This window comes from Crocuta crocuta, unplaced genomic scaffold (genome assembly GCF_008692635.1).
Source record: "Crocuta crocuta isolate KB4526 unplaced genomic scaffold, BGI_CrCroc_1.0 scaffold31, whole genome shotgun sequence".
Taxonomy (NCBI): domain Eukaryota; kingdom Metazoa; phylum Chordata; class Mammalia; order Carnivora; family Hyaenidae; genus Crocuta; species Crocuta crocuta.
The window spans coordinates 13,166,625-13,172,876 of NW_027528362.1; positions in this window are offsets into that span (position 1 = coordinate 13,166,625).

Sequence of the window (6,252 nt, forward strand, 5' to 3'; positions counted from 1 at the left end):
TCAAGTGTCAGGCGTGCACTTAGTGCACAGGCTGTTCTGATGGAAATCTGCAGACGTTTCTCAAGTTTGGGAGTCTCTTGATGCGTGAAAGGTGTTGTGGATGAAGTTCTTTGTTCTTGCACATCTTAAAGCTGTGATACATTTAAATCGCTGCACCGAGTGATCTCCAGGCCCTAACTGCACGTCAGTGTTGGGACCACAGGGGGTGGTCTAACCCCCCACGCAGAGGCCACTCTTCCTGGGGCCCAGGAGGCGTCTTCTCAAAGCTCAGCAACATTCCCGTCATGCCTCACTGGCCCAGAGGTGACCTGCGTGGTACCCACTGCAACATCTTTTCAGTGCCGTTTGAGGATGAAATCACGGGGCACCTGGATGGCTCAGTGGGTTAAGCGTCCAACTGTTGGTTTTGGCTCAGGTCATGAGCTCATGGTTCATGAGTTCGAGCCCTGTGTTGAGTTCTTTCTCTCAAAGTAAATAAACTGAAAAATATATATGAAATAAGAGAGTAAGGAACACGGGGGAAGGGAAGAGCATGGAGGTTAACGATGTAGAAGTAGGACCGGCTTTGCCTTTTTTTCAGATTTTTGCACTGAGGCTGTGAACACGGGAGGCTGTGTGATCTTGAGCCCCATTTGCTCTGTGCGCATCAGTGAGTCGGAGATGCTTCCAGGGTCAACAGAATCGTGGCACTCACTCTTCTGGACTTCAGGAGACTAATGTTTCTTCCACGTACTGGCTTTCTTGAGGAATTCTGAGTGTTCTCTGGCGCAGGAAGCACATCTGCCCAGGCCTCTGAAGAAACGTGGCTGCTCCACCCACCCTTCTGGAACTTGGATGCCGCTGGATAAGCCCACAGCGGCTCCCCAGGCCGCGTGCTCCTAGATGCGCCTTGTGGCCACAGCCATGTTCACAGCAGTCCCAGCGCAGAGGTGGGGGCAGGCTGTGGCCATGGGACGGAGCTGCTGGCCCCACGGAAACCCCCTCGAGTAGGAGCAGGTCCCACCTAATGAGCTGACTGGACACAGAGCTTGCTTTTTCGAACCAATATATGAGTTTTTCTTAATTTTAAAAAGCTAGTTGTAATGCAGAAGTGTTGTCCTTATCTGTTGTAGTAAAACATAAACGTACAGGGCGCCTGGGTGGCTTAGTCGGTTAAGCGTCCGACTTTCGCTTAGGTCATGATCTCGCGGTTCGTGGGTTCGAGCCCCGCGTCGGGCTCTGTGCTGACTGCCAGCTCAGAGCCTGGAGCCTGTTTCAGTCTGTGACTCCCTCTCTCTCTGTCCCTCCCCTGCTCACGCTGTCTCTCTCTCTCACTCCTAGTAATAAATAAAACATTAAAAAATATATATATATTAAAAACATAAACGTACAAGTTAGCATGGCAGCCGTTTCTACGTGCGTGTCAGTGGCACCGAGCACGCTCCTGGTGCTATGCAGACACGTCCACCGTCCCTCTCCGGGGCACTTTCATCTCCGGGGCACCCCACTGATGGCCAGCTCCCCACCCCCCACCCCCGACCCCAGCCCTGGTGACCTCCGTTCTACTTCCTGTTCCTATGGATTTGATGACTCCTGTGACCTCTTATGACTGGAATCACATGGTACTGGTCCTTTTGTGTCTGGCTTGTTTCAATCAACATGATGTCGTGAGGATGGGTTCATGTCGTAGCAGGTGTTAGAATCTCCTTCCTCTTTTTTTAAAATTTTTTTTTTTTATTAATTCTAAGAGAGAGAGGGAGACAGCATGAGCAGGGGAGGGTCAGAGAGAGAGGGAGTCACAGACTGAAACAGGCTCCAGGCTCTGAGCTGGCAGTCAGCACAGAGCCCGACATGGGGCTCGAACCCACGAACTGCAAGATCATGACCTAAGCGAAAGTCAGACGCTTAACCGACTAAGCCACCCAGGCGCCCCTTTTTTTTTAAGTGCATTTATTTATTTTGAGAGAGAGAGGCAGGGGCAGAGAAAAGGAGAGAGAGAACCCCAAGCAGGCTCTGAGCTGTCAGCACAGACCCTCAACGTGAGGCTCAAACTCACAAACCGTGAGATCATGACCTGAGCTGTAACCAAGAGTTGGACGCTTAACCAATGGAGCCACCCAGGTGTCCCTGATTAGTTTGTTATTTTTTTTAATGTTTATTTATTTTGAGAGAGAGACAGAGACAAGGAATCCCAAGTAGGCTCTGAGCTGTCAGCACAGAGCCCAACATGGGTCTCAAACCCATGAACTGTGAGATCAAGACCTGAGCCGAAATTAAGAGTCAGACCCCTTCACTGACTGAGCCACCAGGTGCCCCAGGATTTCCGTCCCTTGTAAGGCTGGATAAGACTCTGTTGTACGTATGGGCCACTTGTGTTTATCCGTCATCGCTGATGGACACTTCCGTTCGCTGTTAGGAATAACACTTCTGAGAACACGTGTGTACAGATATGTGTTTGAGTGCCTGCTCTAAACTCTCCGGGGTACAGGTTCAGCCGCGCACTTGCTGGGTCAGGCGCTCATTCTGTTCCATACTTCGGGGCCACTCCGTGCTGCCTCCCGCGGACAGCCGCGCTGTTTTCCCTCCTGTGCTGAGAATTCTAACCTTTTCTTTGACGGAAGGTTTTTAACCATAAATTCAATTTCATAGATATAAGGCTACTCAGATGATTTCTTCTCGAATGGGCTTTGTTAGTTTCAGTCTTTCAAGTCCTCTGTCCATTTTATGTAAGTTCTTTTCAGCACACAGCTCCTCTGTCGCTGTCTCTGTCTGTCCACAGTTTTCATGGCACTTACGTGGATGACGTTTTAAAAGGGATGAACTCCGTGCTCGCAGTGCCCACAGGGGGTCCTCTTGGGCTCAGCCACATGCTTCCCCTCACGAGCATGCCTGAGCCGCACCCGTGACACAGGCAGGGACACATTTTGCCATGCAGCAGAGGCAGGCACTTGGTTCCCGGGAACATGGTCCACACAGAGGTTTGGGGACTGTGGCCTGGCGTCCCCAGGGACAGGTCAAGTACAAAGAAACCAGACTCACACAGTAGGGATGTGGAGTGGCCCCTGCTGGGAGACCCAGGCTCTAAATAAATGCTATTGGGGCACTTGGGTGGCTCAGTCGGTTAAGCGGACTTCGGCTCAGGTCATTGTCTCCCAGTCTATGAGTTCAAGCCCCGTGTCGGGCTCTGTGCTGACAGCTCAGAGCCTGGAGCCTGCTTCGGATTCTGTGTCTCCCTCTCTCATTCTCCCCTGCTCATGCTCTGTCTCTCTCGTGACTCCTGCTGGGGGTAGTTTCCAGGCTGTTCTGGCCGCCTTCTGCGCACCTTGTGGGTGAGGACAGGACCCCTGCCCAACACAGTGGTCACAGAGCGGCTCACAGTCCCAGTGCTCACGGCACACACACCGAGTTTGACGCTCAGAGTTTTATGACCACGTTGAAAAAAACAGATCCATGTTTCTATTTATATGTGTGCTGTCTGCAGGGAAGTGTGCTTGAATGATTAATAAGTCCATCTAACATAAAGGACCATGATATTTAGATAAGTTCTTTGGAGATATAATATGAAAAATACAATCTTAAGGGAGAAAAGTAAAATGTAAAATGATAGACTTTAAATAAATGTTTATTTTTGAGAGACAGAAAGCGTGAGTGGGGGAGGGTCAGAGAGAGAGGGAGACACAGAATCCGAAGCAGCTCCAGGCTCTGAGCTGTCAGCACAGAATCCAACGTGGGGCTCAAACCTACAAACCATGAGATCATGACCTGAGCTGAAGTCGGACGCCCAACCAACTGAGCCACCCAGGCACCCCAATGACAGCCTTTTAAAGAAGAACTTGTCAGTGCATTTTTGAATGGAAAACGCTGGGGTGAAATTGTTAAGGGCTATGGGTCCCACCAGAAACCATTAAGGGGTGATGTGGGTTTGTTTCTAGGTCAGCGTTTTTAGTTACCCTGAAAATTACATCCTTTGCAACCATTTTAACTTACAAATAAAACTTGTAGGTGTGAAATTAAAAATACGCAAAGCTATAATAGCTCTCTGTGACTGAAAATACTAGAAAGCCACTGCTCTAAACTGCGGCGTAGACGTGCGTCGGCAGGGTGGTGTATTTGGGGCTGAAGCAGGGTGAGCATCAAATGCCCCAGTCACCTGCCCTCTTGTCTGGGGCATTCTTGAGGAGCTGGCCCAGACAGCTGTCGGCCTCGGGTGGCTATGAGCACGCCTGTGCCAACTGCTTCTATCGGAATAGATTTGTGTTAGTAATACTAATAGTTTACTTTTGTATTAGTGAATACTAGCTGGAAGACAGAATATTAAAAAATTATTAAGATGTAAGAGATACAGTCACATGAATAATAATTTAATGCACCAGCAAGAATGAATTTAAAGTCTTACCCTGGGTTTGGGATTGGGACAGCTGGGGTGCTAATAGACTCCCCACTCACCACCTGCCCTCCCAAAGCGCCGGCCCGGGGGTGGCAGGTGACAGGAGCGTGGCAATCTTCACTGTCCCCGCCGCAGGCGCACGTGCCGTCTGGCTGGGGTTGACCTACAAAACCGTGTCTGACGTTGAACTGATGGGGAGGAGACACAGGAGGAGGGAGGCCCTCTGCGGACCCTGGCAGAGCAGAGAGCTTTCCCCCGACGTGGTGACTTACCCGTGGAAGCGCTGTCTGCCGTCTGGACCCAGACTGCACGGGGCCGCAGGCCACGGGGGGAAGGGTGGGCTCAGGTGAACCAGGCCTGCCGTCGGTATGGGCTCAGGCGCCAGCCCAGCACCGAAGGCGGAGAAAGGCAGTGGCCAGCACCCGCGCCCCCACCCCGGGGGTCTGCGAGGGAAGTCCGGCCGCCTGGCCGCCAAGGGCTGAGTCTGTTCTCCGGCCTCTCTCCCCTCCCCTCCGAGGCCGCTTCCCGCCTCTGGGCTCCGTGTTCTGGCTTCATGCTGAGTCCCCCACGTGCCAGAACGTTCTTGTCACAGAAAGGTGCCTCCGGTTTATTAATAAGCTGGCCGCAGCAGGCCGAGCACAGAAGGCGTCTTTATTCCCTCTGTCCCTGGGTCGCTTTGAACAGCCCCGTCCACGCTGTCTCTGTGGGCGTCCCGGGGGGCGGGGGGAGGGAGGTGGAGGAGATCTGGGCCAGAAGGGGCAGCTTTTCTGGTGGTTTTCAGGTTTTCACAGAGAAGCACATTTTGGGGAATAAAAAGGTCCTTGTGCATTCTCGTTCGAAACCTTCATTTCTCAGCCGGTTTACACTCCCCCGCTGCCCAGCCCAGGACTCCAGGAGGCTGGTGGGCGCCCTGCTGGTTCCCACCTAGCCCGAGGTCGCCCGCCGGCCCAGCTGCCCCAGCACGGAGAGCGGGGAGGTGACGGTGGGGGTGGCAGGGTCAACGTCACGGCCTGTGCTCGTGCGTCCCTTCTGAGAACGCCCCGCAGGGCCGCCCGGCTGTGGCTCACTGCTGTGCACAGAGCCTCCCACAGCCACGGCCGCCGCCGCGGGGCCCTGAGCACCGGGGCGCCTCCATGCACCCCTCTCCAGGAGCCTGCTTCCGGGGACCCTGGGGGAGGTGTCCGGATTCGGGGTCCTTGTCCAGCTGCGGGGACCCGTGAACGCCCCTGTCTGGGTGCCAGCTCTTCCTGAGGCCGCGGCGGTTCTCCAGGGGCCTGTCCCCGTGCCCCCCAGCCCAGGGAGCCACATGGCGCTCTGAGGGGTCCCCCCAGCTCCCCTCTTGCTTGGGTGGCTGGAGCACACACGACCGGCTCTGTGGCGGGTCCCTTTCCAGCCCCCCTCCACCCCCAGCAGTCTCTCCCTTCTCTTGTTTTGCCTGGAGGTGGGTGATGGGGACGAGCTGGCAGGGCCTTAGCTTGGGGGCCCCAGCACCCCTTGGACAGTGTGGGCTCCCACAGCGTCTCTCTTCATTAGCACAGCTGGAGGCAGGCCGAGTGTCTGTCGCCCCCTGGGGGAGGGGCGCAGGGCCGTTTTTGTGGCTGTTCCCTGAGCGCGGGCCGCGTGTCCCCAGCCGGCGGCATCAACGTGATTGCTTGGAGGTGCGGGGGGCTGACCTAGTTCACACAAACGTGCGTCCGGCCCGTCCTCGGCCTGTGTCTCCTGCCAGCACCCCCGGCGCGGGTGTTGGGGGCGCAGACACCCGGAGACGCGAGCCCACCCGAAACTTCCCCACTTACGTGCGCTTCCAGACGCGGGCGCCTGCGAAGGCCGCCTCCCCCTGCCTCTGCGCATGTGCCCCCGAGGCCCGGCCGTCCGTAGGGGCCCAG